At 39.1% G+C, this 21,592-nt stretch overlaps 1 protein-coding gene across 8 annotated transcripts in view; it reads left to right on the plus strand.

The window, feature by feature from the left end:
* Positions 1-21,592, plus strand: part of LOC129923933 (zwei Ig domain protein zig-8-like) — a 297,168-nt gene that overhangs the window by 151,852 nt on the left and 123,724 nt on the right. The gene's annotated exons all lie outside the window — the stretch shown is intronic.

The raw sequence follows: 21,592 nt of genomic DNA on the forward strand, positions 1-21,592 counted from the left end.
CACAAATAACCTAAAGACCTTGCTCCACAAATAACCAAAAGACCTTGCTCCACAAATAACCAAAAGACCTTGCTCCACAAATAACCAAAAGACCTTGCTCCACAAATAACCTAAAGACCTTGCTCCACAAATAACCAAAAGACCTTGCTCCACAACTAACCTAAAGACCTTACTCCACAAATAACTAAAGACCTAGCTCCACAAATAACCAAAAGACCTTGCTGCACAAATAACCTAAAGACCTTGCTCCACAAATAACCTAAAGACCTTGCTCCACAAATAACCTAAAGACCTTGCTCCACAAATAACCAAAAGACCTTGCTCCACAACTAACCTAAAGACCTTACTCTACAAACAACTAAAGACCTTGCTCCAAAAATAACCTAAAGACCTTGCTCCAAAAATAACCTAAAGACCTTGCTTCAAAAACAAATTTTTATCGCAAAGTACTTCCAGTGTATAGTCTGTCAATGTGCAAGTCTAGACTCTCAAGTCGTTTATCTACAGGTCTAATGTCTAGTCGTCCTTGCTAATTAAATCTGTACAAAATTGTGTTTACTTTTAGTTTTTTTCCTGGCTAATTCAGAGACAAGCCACTACCTGCTCAAAATGCTTGCTGATAGAATAAGTGGATACATTCTAATACGTACAGGAATTTCTATGTGTCTGTATTTTATTTCGTTTAGTTTTAAACACACTGACTTTTAATATTCATAACTTTACTTTATTTTCCCTCGTCTCTTATTTTATTACTCTGTCTCTCTCTCTCTCTCTCTCTTTCTCTCTCGGTCTCTCTCTCTCTTTTTATCTCTGTCTCTCTTTGTCTTGCTCTCTTTTTCTCTCTTTGTCTTTCTCCTCTTTCTGACGGGCTGAGTGTTCTACTATGATTAACATAAAGGGAACCTTGAATTACGACATCCGTACATTCTTGTTGACAGGTAAGGGTGTCAAACACCCCATTGTAAGCTTCTCGCCCCAGCCACTTTGCGCCCCTTCATGTTGTGGAGTATAACGCTTGCATACACTTACCCCAGCCATAAATCAGTCCAACAATTTCTAGACCTAACGCTTGACGACACGACCTGTGGGTTAATGTGAAAGACATCTCTCAAATAGAAACCTTCTTTCCACTTTCATATCACTAGACAATACAACATGGCCGAAGAAATGGATTACACAACCATCGGACGTTTAAACTATATTTTAAAGTTTCTGAATTGCGCATAAAGTATTTTGACGGAATCTCCCCCCAAATATCCCACACATAAAAATAAACTATGGCACATAAGTTTTATAACCTAAATTGGACATAAATAATTGGGCTAAAATTGACAGTTAATACGTGTAGGTCCAGTGTTCTTTAATATTGGGAATTGGAAAGCCAAATTTTAAACAGAGTTATCTGCACTCTACGTTCTGTTTTCTTTGCTTTTAAGATCCGGTGTACAGAGTTTAAGCAATAACAAACAATAACAGAACGAGAATCGTAAGCATTATATATTATTTAATAAATTTATTTAGTATATATTATATATAAAATAAAAACATAAGAAAATTCAAAGTACAAGAGATTGTGAGATTAATAAGGCGAATAGCCAAGGACAATGAATAAACAAAAGCACTGTTGTCAACTAAATATTAATAGGTCATCTGTTTCTGTGGCCTACGGTTAACAAAGGTGTCGTGTGGCCAGCACAGTGACCAACCGCCTTTACTTTTCTCCAACTACTGTCAGATTAGAGATGGATAGACGCAGAGGCGCCCTAAAATCCCGAAACTAAAAATCCCAGTCTTTACGTGGGGCCGCCGATTCAGAAGCCAAGCCTGTACCGCTAGCCACCTCAACTCCAAGAAAGAAAAAAAACGATCACAGTGGAAGTATTTATAGTTGCTACTTATTCAAGATCCTAATGTTTTCAAATAGGGAGCCCTTTCTAGTAACAAAGTTCAAGTTGGAACTAGATATGTCCAGATTTTGGCAATGTCAAATTCAAATATATTTTTTTAAATCGATAAATAATGAATGACTTCAAACAAACAATGAAATGTGAAACAATAGGCACACTACAAATATGGTGAATACAACCTTTACACGATGATTGACTTCCTGGTATAGACTTTGAACTCACTACGTTAAAGACTTAGCCAAAGGTATATTAGCGATAGAGAGCTGAAGGCAAAGAGACAGTTCACATACGTTCACAGTAACCATGACAACTCACTGGTGGCATCTTATGTTATCTTATATAATACAGACGTTACTTCAAAAAAAGCAGATGATTACGTCCTACGCCTCATGCATTCAGTCATGCATGTTAACCAATGACTTAAATTCTGCCAAGTCATTGGTTTTCCTGGCTGGCTCAGGCAACTCAGACATTATGCTCAAGACAAGACTAAGTTGTGGTTTTTTTTTAAATTATTATTTGGTATTTTGGTAGATTCATTTCACGGCCTATTATCTCTCAGTATTAGTGATAAACTTTAAGTTGTCTACCCTGCTCTAGAATTTTATATAATTTCTAAATGCACTTACATTTGGAATGCAGACATCGAGGTAGGTATATGCACTTTGAACTTTGTGTATATAAATCGATACTCAGAACCAGTACTCTCAAACCTCTACATTATTACACATTTATGTACACACACACACACATACACACATTCTAGAAGTCTGACTATCGTTGTGTCAGGTCATTTGTACACTTCAGCAGCTGCCAGTTTATTTTATTTATTTCTTCTACCTTTCCAGTCACCTTTCTTCGCACTCTCTCTCTCTCTCTCTCTCTCTCGAGTGCGCGCTTCTCTCTCTCTCTCTCTCTCTCTCTCTCTCTCTCGAGTGCGCGCTTCTCTCTCTCTCTCTCTCTCTCTCTTTCTCTCTCTTCTTCTTTGTTCTCTCTTTTTCTCTTGTTCTCTTTTTCACCCTCTCTGTCGCTCTGTCTCACTCTCTCTTATTCTTCTTTTCTCTCTCTCTCTCTCTTTCTCTCTTTCTCTATCTCTGTCTGTCTTCTTTTTTTTTCTCTTTCGCTCTCTCTTCTTCTTCTTCTTCTCTCTCTCTCTCTCTCTCTCTCTCTCTCTCTCTCTCTCTGTCTTTCTGTCTCTTGATACAGCTATAAGCCAATGTTCAAATTAATTACTTTTTTATTAGTTTGGCAAACTTTGTCAAGCAGACGATCTAGCTTGTTACCTAATCTCGACTTTCCCGCCTTTTTTTGATGGTACTCTTTGCTGGGTATCGACTTCTACACACACCTTTCAAAAGTGTCTATATCTGCCATGACTTGTGAATTCCAAATGTTTACCTGAGATTGAGAAAGATAAAAGATGACATGCCAATTAATCTTTTTTTTTCAACCTAGCATTGATAAAGAATGGCATATTGTATATTTTGGCTTATTCTCAGATTTTGCAAGGGTGTCTAATGAATACATTTCCACTAATATTAATTAGGCAAAAGGTTCTTGTTTCATTCTGTATTATATCATTGCCTCTATTTTCCCTTACTAGTCAGGGCGTCTTGTCTAATTATATTGTGGCCAAGTCTTGTCTAATTATATTGTGGCCACGTCTTGTCTAATTATATTGTGGCCACGTCTTGTCTAATTATATTCTGGCCAGGTCTTGTCTAATTATATTGTGACAAAGTCTTGTCTAATTATATTGTGACAAAGTCTTGTCTAATTATATTGTGGCCACGTCTTGACTAATTATATTCTGGCCACGTCTTGTCTAATTATATTCTGGCCAGGTCTTGTCTAATTATATTCTGGCCACGTCTTGTTTAATTATATTGTGGCCGTGTCTTGTCTAATTATATTGTGGCCAGGTCATGTCTAATTATATTCTGGCCACGTCTTGTCTAATTATATTCTGGCCAGGTCTTGTCTAATTATATTCTGGCCACGTCTTGTTTAATTATATTGTGGCCGTGTCTTGTCTAATTATATTGTGGCCAGGTCATGTCTAATTATATTCTGGCAACGTCTTGTCTAATTATATTGTGGCCAAGTCTTGTCTAATTATATTGTGACCAAGTCTTGTCTAATTATATTGTGGCCAGATGTTGTCTAATTATATTCTGGCCACGTCTTGTCTAATTATATTATGGCCAAGTCTTGTCTAATTATATTCTAGCCACGTCTTGTCTAATTATATTGTGGCCAAGTCTTGTCTAATTATATTGTGGCCAAGTCTTGTCTAATTATATTATGGCCAATTCTTGTCTAATTATATTCTGGACACGTCTTGTCTAATTATATTCTGGCCAAGTCGTGTCTAATTATATTGTGGCCAAGTCTTGTCTAATTATATTCTAGCCACGTCTTGTCTAATTTCATTGTGGCCAAGTCTTGTCTAATTATATTCTGGCCGTGTCTTGTCTAATTATATTGTGGCCACGTCTTGTCTAATTATATTCTGGCCGTGTCTTGTCTAATTATATTGTGGCCAAGTCTTGTCTAGTTAAATTCTTACAATTTTTTTTTATAAACCATTTTTCCAATATTTATTGTTCTTACTTTGCTCTTACAACGACGCATATGGTGCGCACTAGCTCACTGTTCCACACAGGAGTTATTTGACAGATCTAGAGAGGAACAAAAGACATGGTAGATCCCGGCTAAGCTCTAGGTAGGCCTAAATAGAAAGAAATGTAGGTGTTGATGGTTGGATTTTCTCCATTTATTTCAATTGTTTTTATCTATTAATATATTTGTTAGTTATTAGACTTTAGTGGCTTGAGTGATTGCCCTAAAGTTATGAGACTCCCTTGTCTGTCTCTATATCTTAAGGGGATGTTTCTAAATTGATTACAATAATGGTCATTTGATTTCATTCAGTGACATACTTGAAGAAATTCTTGACCTACATACATAACCTCAAGCATCTTTCTTTAACTGAATCAATACTCAAAGCCATTAAAAAAACACTTTCTGTTCATGATTTAATCATGAGAACTGGTTAAACGTTTATATTTTTTGTATGAAAACAAACAATAAAGAAAATATTTATTGGACCTCTATTAATTCAAAAAAATAAGGGATTTCAACAGGTTTCACTGCGGCTGCATGAATCCACAAAGTTTCAACGTCTCTGTAAATGAGACAGTAATGACCATTGAAGAAATATTTAAAACACAATTTTTACGTTTAGTTTTCATGAGGACTAAATGAATGGATGTCTCACTGTAGCTAATAAACAGCACTGACATGGATAAACAGATTCCCATTCGAGTCACGTGACTAAACAAAGCGGGATGGCTCCATCACCACGCCCTCTCTGTGTTGCGTCACGCATGAATGAACTCTGTCCTAGATCAATATCGAATTAATCATTGCTCTGTGAATGAGAATCTCTTTTTTTTTTATTGCTTCGCTATGACGCATGATTTGTTTATACTGTCCCATGCTTTGTAAGCAGCATTTCGTTGTTTTTTTTTTAAACGAGCTCATTTCCGTCTTGCTAGAGCGTCAATTATAATCTGTCGGCAATTTTTAGTTTCAATACCGGAACTGAAAGTCATTGGGTGCAGGATCTGAAAGTCATACAGGAAATTATTCCACAGTTTGTTTTTGTTCTTTAAACACGCAAAATATTTTTTAAACACTTTTTAAAAAGTCTCTATAAGAGAAAGGACCGCACAATCACTGCCATATCACTCAATACTGCAACATTATTCTCCCCTTTTCTATATATAATAAAAAACTAATTAATTACCACTAGTAAACCAACTAATAGGTTAATTTTTTGATTGATTCGTGTATTGTCTTCGACCATGAATAATTCAGACACGTTTCGACTTTATCCAAGAATGAGAAGTGGGACCAATACTGTGTACAACAAATTGTATCAGACCTTCGCTTTGAGGGGAGAGAAGCCAGCCGTTTTTTGTTTGGCATGCTTCTCCTCCAGAGTGATCTGCCAATGAACAACAGTATCACTAAGAATTTAAGTTCTGGTATGTGTACACTCTCTGTTATACCTTAGTACAGGGCTGGCCTGGCAAGTCTAGGTGGTATTGTGAACACGGGTTCAAAACAATAATTAGGTCAGCTGATCACTTCGACTATTTGACAGGCTCATTAAGATTTCATGACGGTGACGCCACAACATCGACCCTTGAGCCGGATGGGTAACATTTTTACTGCTGTAATCAATCATGAAGAATGGACGAAAAAAAGAAAAGAATTGAAAATAAAATACTTCAAATAAGACCTAAACCCAGCTCCTACTGTCAGCTAGTAGGGATGTTATTACCTAGAACCAAAACGTTGGTCATGTTTATACATGAAATGACGACAAATTTGGTTCGAGATTAATTAGTTACGTTAGATAAGAAAACGTAAAGTTTCCCTTTCAGACCTTGCAATCTATTGGGCAGAGGATGTTTAGATCAACTTTTTTTTATTTTGTCTAGGGTTAACGAGCAGGGTGTCATGTGGCCAGCACAACGTCCTTTACTTTTCCTCAACTAAATTCAGGTACCCATTAGAGTTGTGTGAATTCAGTTGCGCCCTAAAAATCCCGAAACTCAAAATCCCAGTCTTCACCGAGATTTGAACCCAGGACTCCTAGTTCGGAAGTCGAGAATTTAACCACTCAGCCACCGCGTCCCCAGTTACGGAAGATCTGGTTAGTAATCAAACATCAGAGACATTGATCTCTTTAAGAGGTAAAAAATATATTATAGAAGAACGTCTGGGAGTATGGCATACGATCTGGGCTGTCGTTCGATGGTCACGATGGTTACGTTGATTTTAAACATGCCCGCCGCCATCCTCCGCTGGTGGTTTTGTCTAGGATGTAGTCATCTTCTAATCTGAAGAAACATCTGGATAGAATTTCCAAGAATGTTGGGACGCATTCAGGTGTATTGCAACACAGCGCTTAAGAATCATGTGTTTAAAAATTTTGATCTATAGACTTAATAATTTATTCAGGGGGGGGAGACGTGGTGGCCCGAGTGGTAAAGCGCTTCGCTTACCAGCCAAAGGGTTTCGAGTTCGAATGTAGGTGAAGACTGAGATTTTGAATGGGAGTTTTAGAACACTCTGAAGCTAATGGGAAGTAAAGTCGGTTGGTCATTGTGCTTGCCACATGACACACAAAGTGATCGGTGGCCATATAAACAGATGAGCTTTAAGTCATCTGCCCCCACAGGTCTGAAAAAACAACGCCCCTGAGTACACCAAACTCTATTGGGTACCTGACATTTCTTGGGGAAAGTAACATCGGTATATCGTCCTAGCCACATGACACCATCTTGGTTTTAATGGATACCTAATAATTAATTTGAATGTCTTAGGTTCCAATCACTATCTTAAAAGCAAATTTGTTAAACTACAAAATTGCAACACGTCTTTCGATGAGAAAGAGATCTATGAAAATTAAGTAAATTTTATATATATATGTAGCCAATCGATTAACAAAAGTGTTGTGTGAAAACAAATTTGAGGTAATTTTAAACAGAAGCATAATCAAATCGAGTGTCTAAATTTTTTGTAAAGAATGTTCGTTATCTGGACTGGAATACTGGAAGATTCGTGTGGTGAAGAAGTATAGTTTGGATTTTTTTTTTCAAAAGATTGAGTTTACACCAGACTTAAGGATAATGTTTCATTAAAACTTGTCCAGAACAAAGTCAAATGGAGGACATTGAGGTCGAAGATTGAGTAATGTGAGTCTCGAAGAGAGTTTAAAAAGCCACGTAGGACTCAATGCTATGTGGACAGTGACATCAACAATGGATACATATCACAAAGTGTAAGCTGAAAGATTGTATTGTCTTTGAAATAGGTCTCTGGTTTCGCTATTTACATTCATCACTGAATATAACGTTTTCTCGTCTGTGTTGTCAGTGCTGTATTCGCAGGTAGACACAGTGTTAGATCAACTGATAGCCACAGTGTTAGATCAACAGGTAGTCACAGTGTTAGATCAACAGGTAGCCACAGTGTTAGATCAATTTGCCCATGTGGAGTATCACCAGAAAATGCCGACGACGTCCTCCAAAACTGCTCTCTCTACCAAGAGGCCCGTATAAGACATTGGCCCCAAATCATCCCAATAGAAAGAAAACTATATGGAGAGCTCCCTGATTTGGAAACCACTGCGCAGTTCATCTCATGTATTGGTCTAGTCATATGAACACTCCAACATAACAATGAGAACGATAAAGAAGAAGAAGAAAAACTGATAGCCACAGTGTTAGATCAACAGGTAGTCACAGTGTTAGATCAACAGGTAGCCACAGTGTTAGATCAACTGATAGCCATAATGTTAGATCAACAGGTAGCCACAATGCTAGATTAAGAGGTAGTCACAGTGTTAGAATATCTGGTAGTCGTAGTGTTAGACCAACAGATAGCCACAATGTTAGATTAACAGTTAGCCACAATGTTAGATCAACAGGTAGCCATAATGTTAGATCAACAGGTAGCCACACTGTTAGATCAACAGGTAGCCACAATGTTAGATCCTCATGTAGCTACAGTGTTACATACACAGGTAGCCACACTGTTAGATCAACAGGTAGCCACAATGTTAAATCCACATGTAGCTACAGTGTTACATACACAGGTAGCCACAGTGTTAGATCAACAGGTAGCACATTGTTAGATCATCAGGTAGCCGCTTTATTTCTAAACCCCCTCCACCTTTTTCCCTCTCAGTCACATCTGCGCAGGGCTATTACATTCATGTCCTCAAGCAGATCCTCCTACCCACGTGGCTGTACCGATGGCTGGGCAGGATGTAGCTAGCTGTGATTGTTTTTGTTTTTTTTTTGCTGTTTTTTTCCCAACCCTTTCTCCTTGAAGCCAATCAATGTTAATGTTTATGTTTAAACTATTTTTATGGCAGACGACATCAAACCCGGAAGTGAGCTCACTTAACTTCGATGTCACTCACTTTAAACTTGTTAAAACATACATCGCGCCTTTTTTTATGACATTTTAAACAGTAAATCAAATGATAAGTCTAGATAAGACTAAACAGAGATGAACTAAATCTAGGTCTGAGCTTGGTGGAAGTGTCGTCTGCTTTGTTCGAATCTTGGAACTTTCGCTGACTAGACAGTTCAAGTTTTCAAGAGAGTAAAAATTTCTGCGTAAAACAATGACTGATGCCAAGACTACTTGTTGTCAAGCACATATAAACATGGTCTGCATTAAAGTATTCAACTTATATCACTTTATCAGTCAAGTAAAATTTATTTCCCTTGCTCGAGATACAAAAGAAAATAATTAAGTACCAATAATTAATTATCCTTTTTTTTTAATGAATCTTGTTTTGGCATGTAAAAGAAATAATTGTGCGAAATTTCATGTTGATCCGAGATTGGACGTGGGAGAAATAACGTGTACAAACTTTTTACCAGACAGACATTGTGAGTTGATATAAGCTTTGCAAAAATGTTATAAATCGCATATATATATTTGTGTTGGTTTAGATTTATTTCAATGTTAAATACATTGTTGATCCAAACTTCGTATAAGTTTAGTTTAGTTTAAGTATGTTTTTATTGTATTGCTTACTTATAGCGGACCCATTGGGCCGTCTGCGAGTTTGTATGAAAACAAACAACCGTTTGTTATCTTGTTTTTGTAAAAGTATATGCTTATATTCTACTGTTGCTATTTGTTAGCTAAGATTGTGTTAGCATACAAATCCTTGAGTCAGTTTATTGATATCCTTCTAGTACAGTGTTAATTCCCTTGTTTTTATTTAGTGCTTGACATTACGGCGTTGATCTAAGTTTTTATTGGTTCTCCATCTCAGTTTATCAACCCAGCTTTTATGACGTGTGTCAAATCACTTTGGATTAGCATCTTTCTGTTGCGACACGCGCGTGACACTAACGACAATACGCAACACTTTATGACCGGACCTCACGGGTGATTGGGCCAAAACAATAGCGGTCTTCCTTCAGCGCCTGCTCAATCCCAGATAATCCGTACCGCTCTTTTTTTTTTTTCCCCCTTCGAGAACCGGAAAGCCTACTTGTGTGTTCGTCAGTGCGTGTCGCTTGCGGGCTTGCAGCGCGCCATCTGGTTTTCATGATTCAGATGAGGTCTGAGTGAGTAATGATGGTCTTACAATCAACATCAGCAGTCACACACACACGCGCGTGCACAAAGACAGAGCTATGGAAGCTTTGATGACGCCATTTCCATATCACGGTTTTATAAATGTTAAAGTTACGTGACTCATATAGGAATGATATCAAACCAAAGTCCTAGTCTACGGGACCTGTGTGATGAGCACTCTGCTATACGGAAGTGAAGCATGATCAACCTACTCTTGGCAGGAATAAAAAGATGAGTATCTTCCACCCCCGATGCTTAAGGCGGATTTTTTAAATAAGGTGTCCCTCTCTTTCTCTCTCTCTCTCTCTCTCTCTCTCTCTATCTCTCGCTCTCTTTATATACATATTCAAGAATCCCATTATCTACAAATCTTTAGAATTTCATAAAAAAAAATAAAAAAAATAAAGTGAAAAAAAAAAAGAATGACATCAAATGTATGGAGATAGATGGTCAGTGTGCCCTTAGGGACGACGTCTGGCACCACCTCATAAGCTCCTGCCTGGACATCTGATGCACTAGATGGAAGATTGATAATATGAGCGGGGAGACGAATGGACATTGTGAATAGTCAACAAATCGAGCAACAAAATGAGATGGGGGTGGGGGATCGAGGGGGGAGAGAAGCGAGTTTTTTGTTTTATTTTAGATGAAACAAACGTTTGTCTCTTGCCCTGACCTGCTCAACTTGCAGTCGATGAAGAAAGTGACTGAATGTGGTGATTACGTTCTGGAAAACAAACCAACTTTCTAAACTTGTGAGGAGTAGAGTAGATTTAAAAGATGATATAAAATATTCCCTGACACCAGCACCTCAAGTTGATCATTTATTTACATTGGTGACATTCAAGTAGTAGTTCAATCTACCTTACGATCCCTAGATAATCTTAGTGTCAAACCTTGATCTGGAGTAAAACTTAGATGTCTACTAGTGTTGTTTTTTGTATAAGGACCATCGACTTACTTCTCAGCATCCAATAGAGTTCGCCTACCTTAGAAGGTTCTCAGTGGACATAAAGTTAAAAAAACAACAAGATTTATTTGCAGGGCCGGATTGAACTAAAGGAACACAAGTTATTCTAGCTTAAGGCCTTCTTAGGAATATTAAAGGAACACAAGTTATTCTAGCTTAAGGCCTTCTTAGGAATATTTAGCACTGACATAAATCTCATAGCTTTAGACCTTTTTGAAGTCGAAATAAGGTACTGTTAATCTGTATACACTTTTATAATGAGATCAAATATACATTTTATAAAAGAAATTAAAATGTCGAGGATTTAATGACTATTCAAAGTGTCAACTGCGAGGGTAGTTAGTATTTGGCTTAGTATTTACATTGTTTATAAATTTCATATTTTCAAATAATGTATGTGTATAGAACTTGTATGTTTAATTCAGAAGACCAAAAGTTGTTTCTATTTAAAGCACGATAAGTTTATGTTTATGGCCATGTTTATGGCCATGTTGCGCCATTGTGTGTGAGTGGTGTATGCTGTATCAGCCAACTTCAGCAGACGAGCACAAGAGATGCGCAGTGAATGTGAACAGTGGCGACACTAATGCGACACCTTTACGACTTTGTTTGCACGCGCGGCCTTGGTTCTAATCATGTGAATGGTTCCGTTTTTTTTTTTTTTAAAGAGTCTTTGTAATCACAACAAATGTACAAAGGATCAATAAAGTAGTCTTAGTTTGATGCTTTATGTCTTCTAATGCTTAAATGACCTTTTTTTTAGTTTGACCTTTGACATTGATTTTAAAGGTTTTGTTGATCTTTTTGTTTCTGATATTATCTATCTAAAAATCTTTTTATACTTAAATACATAGATCTACACTATGTTTGAATTCTATTTTACAAATAAATTTTCTTATACGCTGCATTTCTAAATTAGTTACTTATTGGCACCCTTGACCCCCTCCCCCCCCCCCCTTTTTTGTTTTGCTTCAACACTTCCCTTCCACCATGTGGTGAATGAATGAGTCAATTTCAAGTAATGCCATACTTTAAAAACAAATATATTACAGTGCGCCTACCCTAGGACCCCACCACACGCAGGCATCAACTGACTTTTTTTTTCGCTTCCATTGATTGAAATGGGAGAGTCCAAGTCAGAAATTAATATTTGGTTAAAACTTTTTTGGTTGAGATTTATGTTTATTTAATTTTTAATATTTCACTCTCTTCCCCCCCCCCCCCCCCATGATCAGCCCCGTCACTCGAGACCTTTTTCTTGCATACGTGCTGCCACCAACATTTCAAACCATTAAGTTTTTTAATAAAAATCTCAGGGCACCTTCACTCGCTAAGTCTCCCACGCCCCATACATAACCCTTCAATCATGTTGCGCGTGACGGCGCTCCTGACACCGGAAGCTGGGAGGTTCAGAGTTTGTTCTACTAGCCACCAACTTCGAATGCCGCAGATGTTGTCGCGGGGACAATCGGTACAATCAAGGGCGATCATCAGATCAGCTGAGATAACGTTGAGGAGTGTGAGCTAGGATTAAGAAATGATTATGGAAGACGTCTGGGAAGCTTTATTCTGTTTCAATATTATTTTGTGTGTAGGGAAGTGTTTTTTTAAGTCTTCATAGTATACATTATTTGCATTAAATGTTGTTTTATTTTTTGGTTAACATTGTGGAGCTTCACTATGGCACTTTAAAAAGAAAAGCATTTTAATGCTAATACTAATGAGTCCTTCTAATGATTCTATTTCTAGTTAAGATAGTATTCTGAATGTCTTTGAACTGTATGTTTCAAGAGCGTGTTTCACGCGCTAGAGGTGTTTCCGTTTCTTTACAAATGTTCCGACTGATACAACTGTTCGTACACTGGCATGTTAGCATTTTGTTAATCACAGCCTTGACCGAACAAGCCTGGAACAGGAAACTGTTGACACCAGTGCCCAGATAAATTCGACTGTTTCACAGGCTCGTTTCAATGACGCCACCACATCGACCAGCGAGGAGGTAGTGACGTATAAACGGGGAAATCCTATTCTAGTAATGAAAGTGAAAATGGTGGTGTGGGCCATTAATAAGTATTATTAATTAGCTTGTATCTCGACCCTTTGTCAGGCTAGTCTTTACCCCGGCAACGCTTCGTGTGACTGAAGAGACCAGTCCTTCAGGTTGACCTACATCCCCAGTGAGTGCAAACAAGATCGTCTAATAATGTTACATCTTCTGCTTGCTGCCTACACCTGGCCTGATCTACTTATCTTTATCCTATACAGTTAATTGATGGCGACACAACAGTAACAATGTAATTACAGTATAAATCCTTTAGCGCATATAAATAGCCGTCATAATGAGCAATTAGGTAATTACGTAGGCCTACATACATAGCTTGCATTCGCGTGATATTGACATACTTAGTATTGAAATGAGATTCTTAATTTCTTAATCAACAGTGCTAATAAACTCTTAAATAGGGAGAGAAATAGACTTACAAAACGATTTACGATTTACAAAATACACACGGGCTTTATTAAACCTTACCATAGTAATTAAGGAACAGTATCACACACGGTCTAATCCGTTAAGGGAACTAACTCTTACACATTACATCGAATATCTACAAATAATCACTAACTTCTTACATTCCTTCCTAAACCTAATTCTATAACCTCCCTTTCTGTCATCGTTGAAGGGCAGACAACTTAATGCTATAACTAGACCAACGGCCGAATCAAAGTACCTCAACAAAGAGATTGTATAACAACACTAGTTTTATAGTGTTACGATCTCTCTTCCTAATCAGGCCTTCCGTAAACACTGCTAGACACAACACAACAACACATCAAGAACCTGACAACAAGAGCTCCACAATATCGGGTATTTTAATAATGAGTGAATAAGTAGATAACAGCCAATGCTAGACAATTGGCATCAAACACAACAACTAAAATGTCACTCTGTACATCACCGTACAAAACTCTACTGTCTCTCTTTCTGGACTTGTACATCTACACCTGAGGACTCAACCAGGACCGACTTCATGGCCGACTAACAGTCCCGGTCTCGACGCTCTCCGGTCTTGAACTCCGCTTTCCTACATACTGTCACTCGTACACGCAGGCTTTCAATCACATGACCATAACATTGGTCATATTTGCGTGTAATCGTGTAATCGTAGTACTGTCCCTTGTCCAAGGCCCCGCTGACCTGAGTGATTCACGTGTGTGTCAGCTGAGCCTATAGTTAACCCTTTTTCGCCGCCAATAGGGTTATAACACTGCCCCCTTCTCAGATTTGTCCGTCCCGGACAAAATCTATCACACGACATTGGCAGTGGCGTTGAATCGATGCAGGAGGAGGTCTATCGGTGGGGGCGACAATGGGCTTATAGTGCCATCTCGATGGATCCATCTGCGTTGTATACTGCGTATGTCTCTTTCTCCTTCTGCTCCAGTTGACCTTCACCTGGTTGCACAGACGTCGTGGTTGCATCGCCATCCACTTTGGATTCAGCAACCATCGCCTTCTTCGGTCGCTCACTACTGAAGGCAGCCAGCCAGCACATGGGGAGGGATAAGATGTCAGGACTGGGGTCGCCAAGATCGTTGGCCTATCAGGTTGTTTCATAGGGCTTTCAAGAGATGGGTTTTGGGAATGGGTATCAGGTCCACAGGAGGGGAAATAGTGGCACACATCATCTTCAGGCTTGTCCGGAGGGCAAACTAGTGGAGCAAGTTGGCAGCACTCCACTTGCGAAGGACCCTCATCTTCAGCATCAGGCTCCAGTTCACTTACTTGACCATCATCAGGGCTTCTCACTATTGTCTCGTCAGCAGGACAAACGTCTGTTGGGTGCAGACCTTGCCGATGGGTTTCTTGGAGTTGGCGTTCTCCCTGCAAAGCTCGACACACAAAGTTCTTGCCAAACATCTGGTTGCAGCCATCAGGATTCGAGTTCCTCTCAACAGCACTGACAGATTGACAGATGTCTTTAATGTCCTCAGCTACAGGCTTGAGGTAAGACACGACGTTGTCTTGTTCTATCTGGCTGATGGAGGCACTCACGTCATGGACGTCTGTAGCAAAAGCGTTGGTTGAACTATTGGTCTCGGTCTCTTCTCTTGTTTCTTCACCTGTTTCTTTCTGCGAGTCACCATTGATCACATTCTGAAAGCCAGCCAACATCTGCTCTTGAAAGGTGATCAAGAGCTCTACAACATCGGGTTTGAGTTCAAAGAGGTACGTGTTCGGATCTTCCTCTTCATCCACTAGGGCTTGCCGGAGACGTTCTTTAAGAGTTTCATTGTTCCTTTCGTAGTACTTCAGTCCTCGCCATTTCAGCTCTTGTTTCAGTTCTTTCAGATTCAGTTCATCTAGCAGTTTTACAGAAGCCATAGGAAATCCCACTTCTGACACCAGTGTTACGATCTCTCTTCCTAATCAGGCCTTCCGTAAACACTGCTAGACACAACACAACAACACATCAAGAACCTGACAACAAGAGCTCCACAATATCGGGTACTTTAATAATGAATGAATAAGTAGATAACAGCCAATGCTAGACAATTGGCATCAAACACATTAACAACTAAAATGTCACTCTGTACATCACCGTACAAAACTCTACTGTCTCTCTTTCTGGACTTGTACATCTACACCTGAGGACTCAACCAGGACCGACTTCATGGCCGACTAACAGTCCCGGTCTCGACGCTCTCCGGTCTTGAACTCCGCTTTCCTACACACTGTCACTCGTACACGCAGGCTTTCAATCACATGACCATAACATTGGTCATATTTGCGTGTAATCGTGTAATCGTAGTACTGTCCCTTGTCCAAGGCCCCGCTGACCTGAGTGATTCACGTGTGTGTCAGCTGAGCCTATAGTTAACCCTTTTTCGCCGCCAATAGGGTTATAACAATACATAATCAAAGAAACTGAAAAGTAATAAGCTTTCTTGTTTACACTCTCAGACTCGGCCATTTTTCATTTCCTCTGACATCAGTCTCTGCCCTGTGCCTGATGGTGCACGAATGAAGGTCCGCAAAGCAGGCTGGTAACAATACAGGACAAAGGAATGCATTAACATAAGCTTTAGTTGAACTGATCAGGACCCACGTTTGGTTCGCCTACATTTCTGTTGGTTGTATTTCTCGTGTTTCATAATTCTTTGTGTCTGTGTGTTTACGCATGAAGCAGCACAGTGAGACCCAAATCGGAAATTGGTTTAAGAAACTACCTGGTGGAAATGACCGTTTAGAAAACATGGACTGGACATGGCTAACTGAAAAAAAAAGCCAAACAAGAAAAATATATAAAATACTTTAATAAAAAAAAAAGCTTATATTATATAATTGTATCAGTTAGTTTGGATGTAATTAAATGTGTAATAGATTAAGACTATTCTAGCTTAGCAAAAACTAATCTGTGCAATTAAAAAGATTCTATCAATTGTCTTTTTAAAGCGCAAATTTCATTAATTGGTATTAGTTTACGTGACTAGAAACGCTGAATCAGGTTTCTCTTATATTTTAAGAATATGCAGAAAAAATTGCAGATTACAAATATGTCATTTGATTTCATTGGAGATAAATAGTTTTTAAAATATATATTTTTAAGTTTTATTTCCTATTACCATATACTGTCATTGGAAACACGCCATTTTGGTTTTAAGGCTTAATACTAGACTATCTCCCTTGAATTACTTGTCAACATTTTTCTATTGCTGTTTTGTCTTTCTTTCTAGCAGCTATTAGATCTAATATTAAAATTCATTTAAAATTATAGAATAAGAACAAAAAACTTTTTTTTTTTTAAAGTTATTGAAAAAAAGAAGAAACAACTTCATCAATTTATTATTAACATTTTATTAGTCCTTCATTTCAGTAAATACACTTAAAGAACAAAAATCTCTTTTTAAAAAGTTATTGAAAGTTTAATATAGATAAGGGAGATAAATATGCTTAAAAACAACATGGTGGTCAGTAAAGGTATCTGGGCATCTAAACTATTACCCATGATTTTAGCGTTCTCAATAAGCTATTATTTCTTTCACTTGTCTGAACCAGTTGGTAAAGGGTCAACACTTGTGGGTAGAAGAGACCACTAGCTCGTTGCCACGTCGTAAAGACCTGCGCTGATTGGATTCGGCCTAGGTCACGTGCTGACTATTCTATCCCTTGGTCCATATCCCCCCCCCCTCGGCCTTCGTCCCAGAGACCATCTTCTCACTTGTCACTATTGTTGAAGACGTGGCCTTTAACAGACTATATTTGGTTAACATTCAAAGTCGTCTAGCAAATACTAAGACTACGTGAAATTACTTGTAACTGTAGTGGAGCAACTCTTTAAGTTTTATGTTTATGCCAGTGTTACTGTTATCAGCTCTAAGCTTGAAATGTGTCTTCTTGTATTTATTGGACATCTAAAAAAAAATTCCTTTTCATGGCGTCGTTGTTGTTTTTTTGTTTTTTGTTTTGTTTTTTTTGGTAACTTTAATTGAACCTACCCCTCTCCATCCATCTTGTAACAGAACAGATGATGTCAATGTCTGATAGGGATACTTACTCTCCCCCCCCCCCCCCTTTTTAGATGACTAATGCAAATCAGTTAGGTGTCAAAGCATTTAGGTCATAGCAGGGTCTTCGCAGCCACGTGCAATCTTCTAATTCTTCAGACTCAACAGGGCCGGATATACGACATTGATAGACTGTGCAGACGTACAGAGCGCTACCCGTTAGAGGAGGCCTTCACATTCATAAAATAACTCTAAACGAATATATATTATACGTGAACAAGTAGTTCATTTCTTACTTTATGACATGCTCTTAGATTGATCAATATTATTAAGCTTGAAAAGGGCGGGGGATTCTACATGTCCTGCTTAGGGCCTCGAAGTACATAAGTCTGGCACTGGGACTTTTTTTTTAAATTAGTATTTCATGTTTTTTTTAGAATAAACTTCCACTAAACACCCTCCCCCCTATCCATAACTACCACTGTCATTTAAACATATTCTCACCACCCGTTTTTAGTACAGTCTGTTGTATTGACTTTTGTCTCCCTTGATCAGAAAATTGTTTTACAGCAGCCGTCGTCTGCGTTTGTCGGAGAAGACATCAGACACTTGTGAGGTTCATCGGGTTCAAGTTGTCCCCCGTTCACGTATCCAGTGAGATGTCGGCTCTCCCACTTGAGAATATCAGCAGACGTCAAAGCAGCAATCGCCCTCTTTGTGTCCTCCAGGCATTTGTAGATGTGCGTCTCGTGATGCTTCTTGATAGATTGGAGTTTTATGTATTGACGATTTCAAGTCGTTTGGGCAAGAAAAGAGGCGGGAAAAAAATGGATGTTGAAGGGAAAGAATCTAAAATGTTTGTTTTTTCTAATAAAAAAATAAATATTAAATCGATGTACTAAGTTGCATAATGAGACAGTAAGCTAAGAGCCTTGCCTTTGACAATTTCACAGACATTTAGTGTGACACCACTGCTGATCCTTTTACAAATCTACTCCCGTTGTTTTTCTTTCTTGTTTTATAGCGATGGTATCTATGAAAAGGTAAAAGGTAGCATTCAATGTTGAGAGCGCTGTATTTCATGTTACAATCTGTGGTATATAGGTCAGTGCATACCTTTATTTTCTTATTAATTGCAGAAGTTCCTTTTAAAGAGGAGATTAATACGAAACCTTTCCTGAAACTTGGTGTGTTTGTAAATTTAAACTGACACTGGAAAATGTTCAGACTATTGTGTCTGGGTATTCCGTAACTAAGTTCGTAGTCATCGCTTCCCAGCCTCAACGTGTAGTGCGGGGGTGGAAACGGTCGCCAGAAGAAACTAGGCCACTAAGGAAACGAAACAGATCCTCCTAAGGGGTGCCTAACGCCCGAGTCAATTGCATTGGCGGGGAGTAGAGAAAGCACCAACAAACACGTCACTATCCACTCACCGCTTCTTAAGGGACCTTCATGGCTGATGTAATACAGAAAAGGCATATGAGGGAGTATCTCCGATGTGCTCGGCCTTTGTCCTCGCTTATAACCCGATCGTCTTTGGATACGAGCCATCGGTAAAAGGGATGTTAAAATTTACATCTGCTTGGATCTTTCCAAAACAGAAGGTGTGTTCAATCAGGCAGATGGGGTTAGGCCCATAGTTTCGAAAGTCTTAGACTCAACTCTTATGACTAATAAGAAATTCTTCGTCTGTTTGGAAAATATCTGTACATAGTCACTCCAGAGAGAGAGAGAGAGAGAGAGAGAGAGAGAGAGAGAAAGCTAGTTTAGCCTCATTACAACCTGTTCTTCTCTTAACGCAAGTTAAACAATTAACGTCAAGTGTATTTACATCTCTCAGAAGTGTTTCTCTGTCACTCTTTAGTTTCGTTTAAAACGCTTTGGGCTGTATGGTCATGGCTAGTTATTTCTAACACCCCCAGCAAAACGTGCATGTTAAAAGAATGGTAAAGGTAACGTTATTAAACGTGGGACCATTACTAACTGCTTAGCGGCAGTAAGACGTGGGCTACACTATGGCATCAAAACGGTCACAAATCAGAATAACAGAATAATCTACAAATATTGCATCGTCCGGACTACTCGTACTATCCTTCACGGATTGAAAGTTTTAATTAATTTTTCCCCCATCCCCCTAGTGGTCTGTATAAATCGTACCGTGCGGTGTGCAGATGTCGCGGTGTGCAGATGTCGATGTAGCTTCGCTTCTGCTTCATGTTTTGGCGCCACTGTGCATTCTCCAAGTTTTGAGAGTTTCCATAAACTCTCAGGGGGATAGCGCGGGGAAACAAAACAGGGGAAATAATTTGTTGTCAACGGCATGTGTGGGTACATCTCTGCAGTACTTCCTGGCTCTGATTGTCTTGTTTGTGCATCCTTAGACACATGTCTCTGTAGTACTTCCTGGCTCTGATTGTCTTGTTTGTGCATCCCTAGACACATGTCTCTGCAGTACTTCCTGGCTCTGATTGTCTTGTTTGTACACCCCTAGACACATGTCTCTGTAGTACTTCCTGGCTCTGATTGTCTTGTTTGTGCATCCCTAGACACATGTCTCTGTAGTACTTCCTGGCTCTGATTGTCTTGTTTGTACACCCCTAGACACATGTCTCTGTAGTACTTCCTGGCTCTGATTGTCTTGTTTGTGCATCCCTAGACACATGTCTCTGTAGTACTTCCTGGCTCTGATTGTCTTGTTTGTGCATCCCTAGACACATGTCTCTGCAGTACTTCCTGGCTCTGATTGTCTTGTTTGTACACCCCTAGACACATGTCTCTGCAGTACTTCCTGGCTCTGGTTGTCTTGTTTGTACACCCCTAGACACATGTCTCTGCAGTACTTCCTGGCTCTGATTGTCTTGTTTGTACACCTCTAGACACATATCTCTGCAGTACTTCCTGGCTCTGGTTGTCTTGTTTGTACATCCCTAGACACATGTCTCTGTAGTACTTCCTGGCTCTGGTTGTCTTGTTTGTACACCTCTAGACACATGTCTGTAGTAATTCCTGGCTCTGGTTGTCTTGTTTGTACATCCCTAGACACATGTCTCTGCAGTACTCCCTGGCTCTGATTGTCTTGTTTGTACACCCCTAGACACATGTCTCTGCAGTACTCCCTGGCTCTGATTGTCTTGTTTTTACACCCCTAGACACATGTCTCTGCAGTACTTCCTGGCTCTGGTTGTCTTGTTTGTACACCCTTAGACACATGCCCCAGTCATGGGTGGACATGTCCATAAAGAGGTAGTGAATATGGCAATAAGAACTCCGGCTGGGGTGTAATAGGTAACCAAGTTCATTGCTTTTATCGGGGATGAAAGAGCTCCTAAAGGAACAATTTTCTTGTGGAAGTTTATCTTATCATTCATGGACACCCTACGGCCTCATGTCATGGTGGTATAGTTCAGAAATATATGAAACATATGCCTCTGTGTAATGCTCAGACATTGGTCTCACCTGGTCAACAAGATGGAACACCAACTGTGATAGATTGTTGCTTTTGTTCATAGAGCTTTCATTAGGTCATCTGTTACTTTGTCCGACTATTAACCAGGCCGTCAATTGGCCACCCCAATATATCAGATAAAGTTGGTTGGACTCATGTTCGTCCTTAAAAGTCCCGAAATTTAAAGTCCAATTCTACACCAAGATTTGATCCCGAACACCTTGGTTTGGAAGCTAAGCGCTTTACCACTCAACCACCAGAAACGGATGACAATTACATCATCTGCCATCTTGCGTATTTGTTTTCACTGTTAAAGAGCTTTTAAACACGATCAAGTGATTTAAGATCAAATCTTTCATTTCATGCTAGTGCGTTGGTGAGCCTATCCAGTGGTCAATGGTCTCAAGGTGACACAATATTTAGTTATTAATTAAACATATGTTTTTTAACTGAGACCAAAGTGTTTTACTTTGTCTAGTTAGCAGACGAAGACACTGGACAAACATATATCTCCGTCAATCTTTGACCACTGGAGATGGGCGATGAGTCGTCCAGTAATCATGTACTTAACAGTCGTTAGTG

The sequence above is a fragment of the Biomphalaria glabrata genome, chromosome 1 (assembly GCF_947242115.1).
Source record: "Biomphalaria glabrata chromosome 1, xgBioGlab47.1, whole genome shotgun sequence".
NCBI classification, from domain to species: domain Eukaryota; kingdom Metazoa; phylum Mollusca; class Gastropoda; family Planorbidae; genus Biomphalaria; species Biomphalaria glabrata.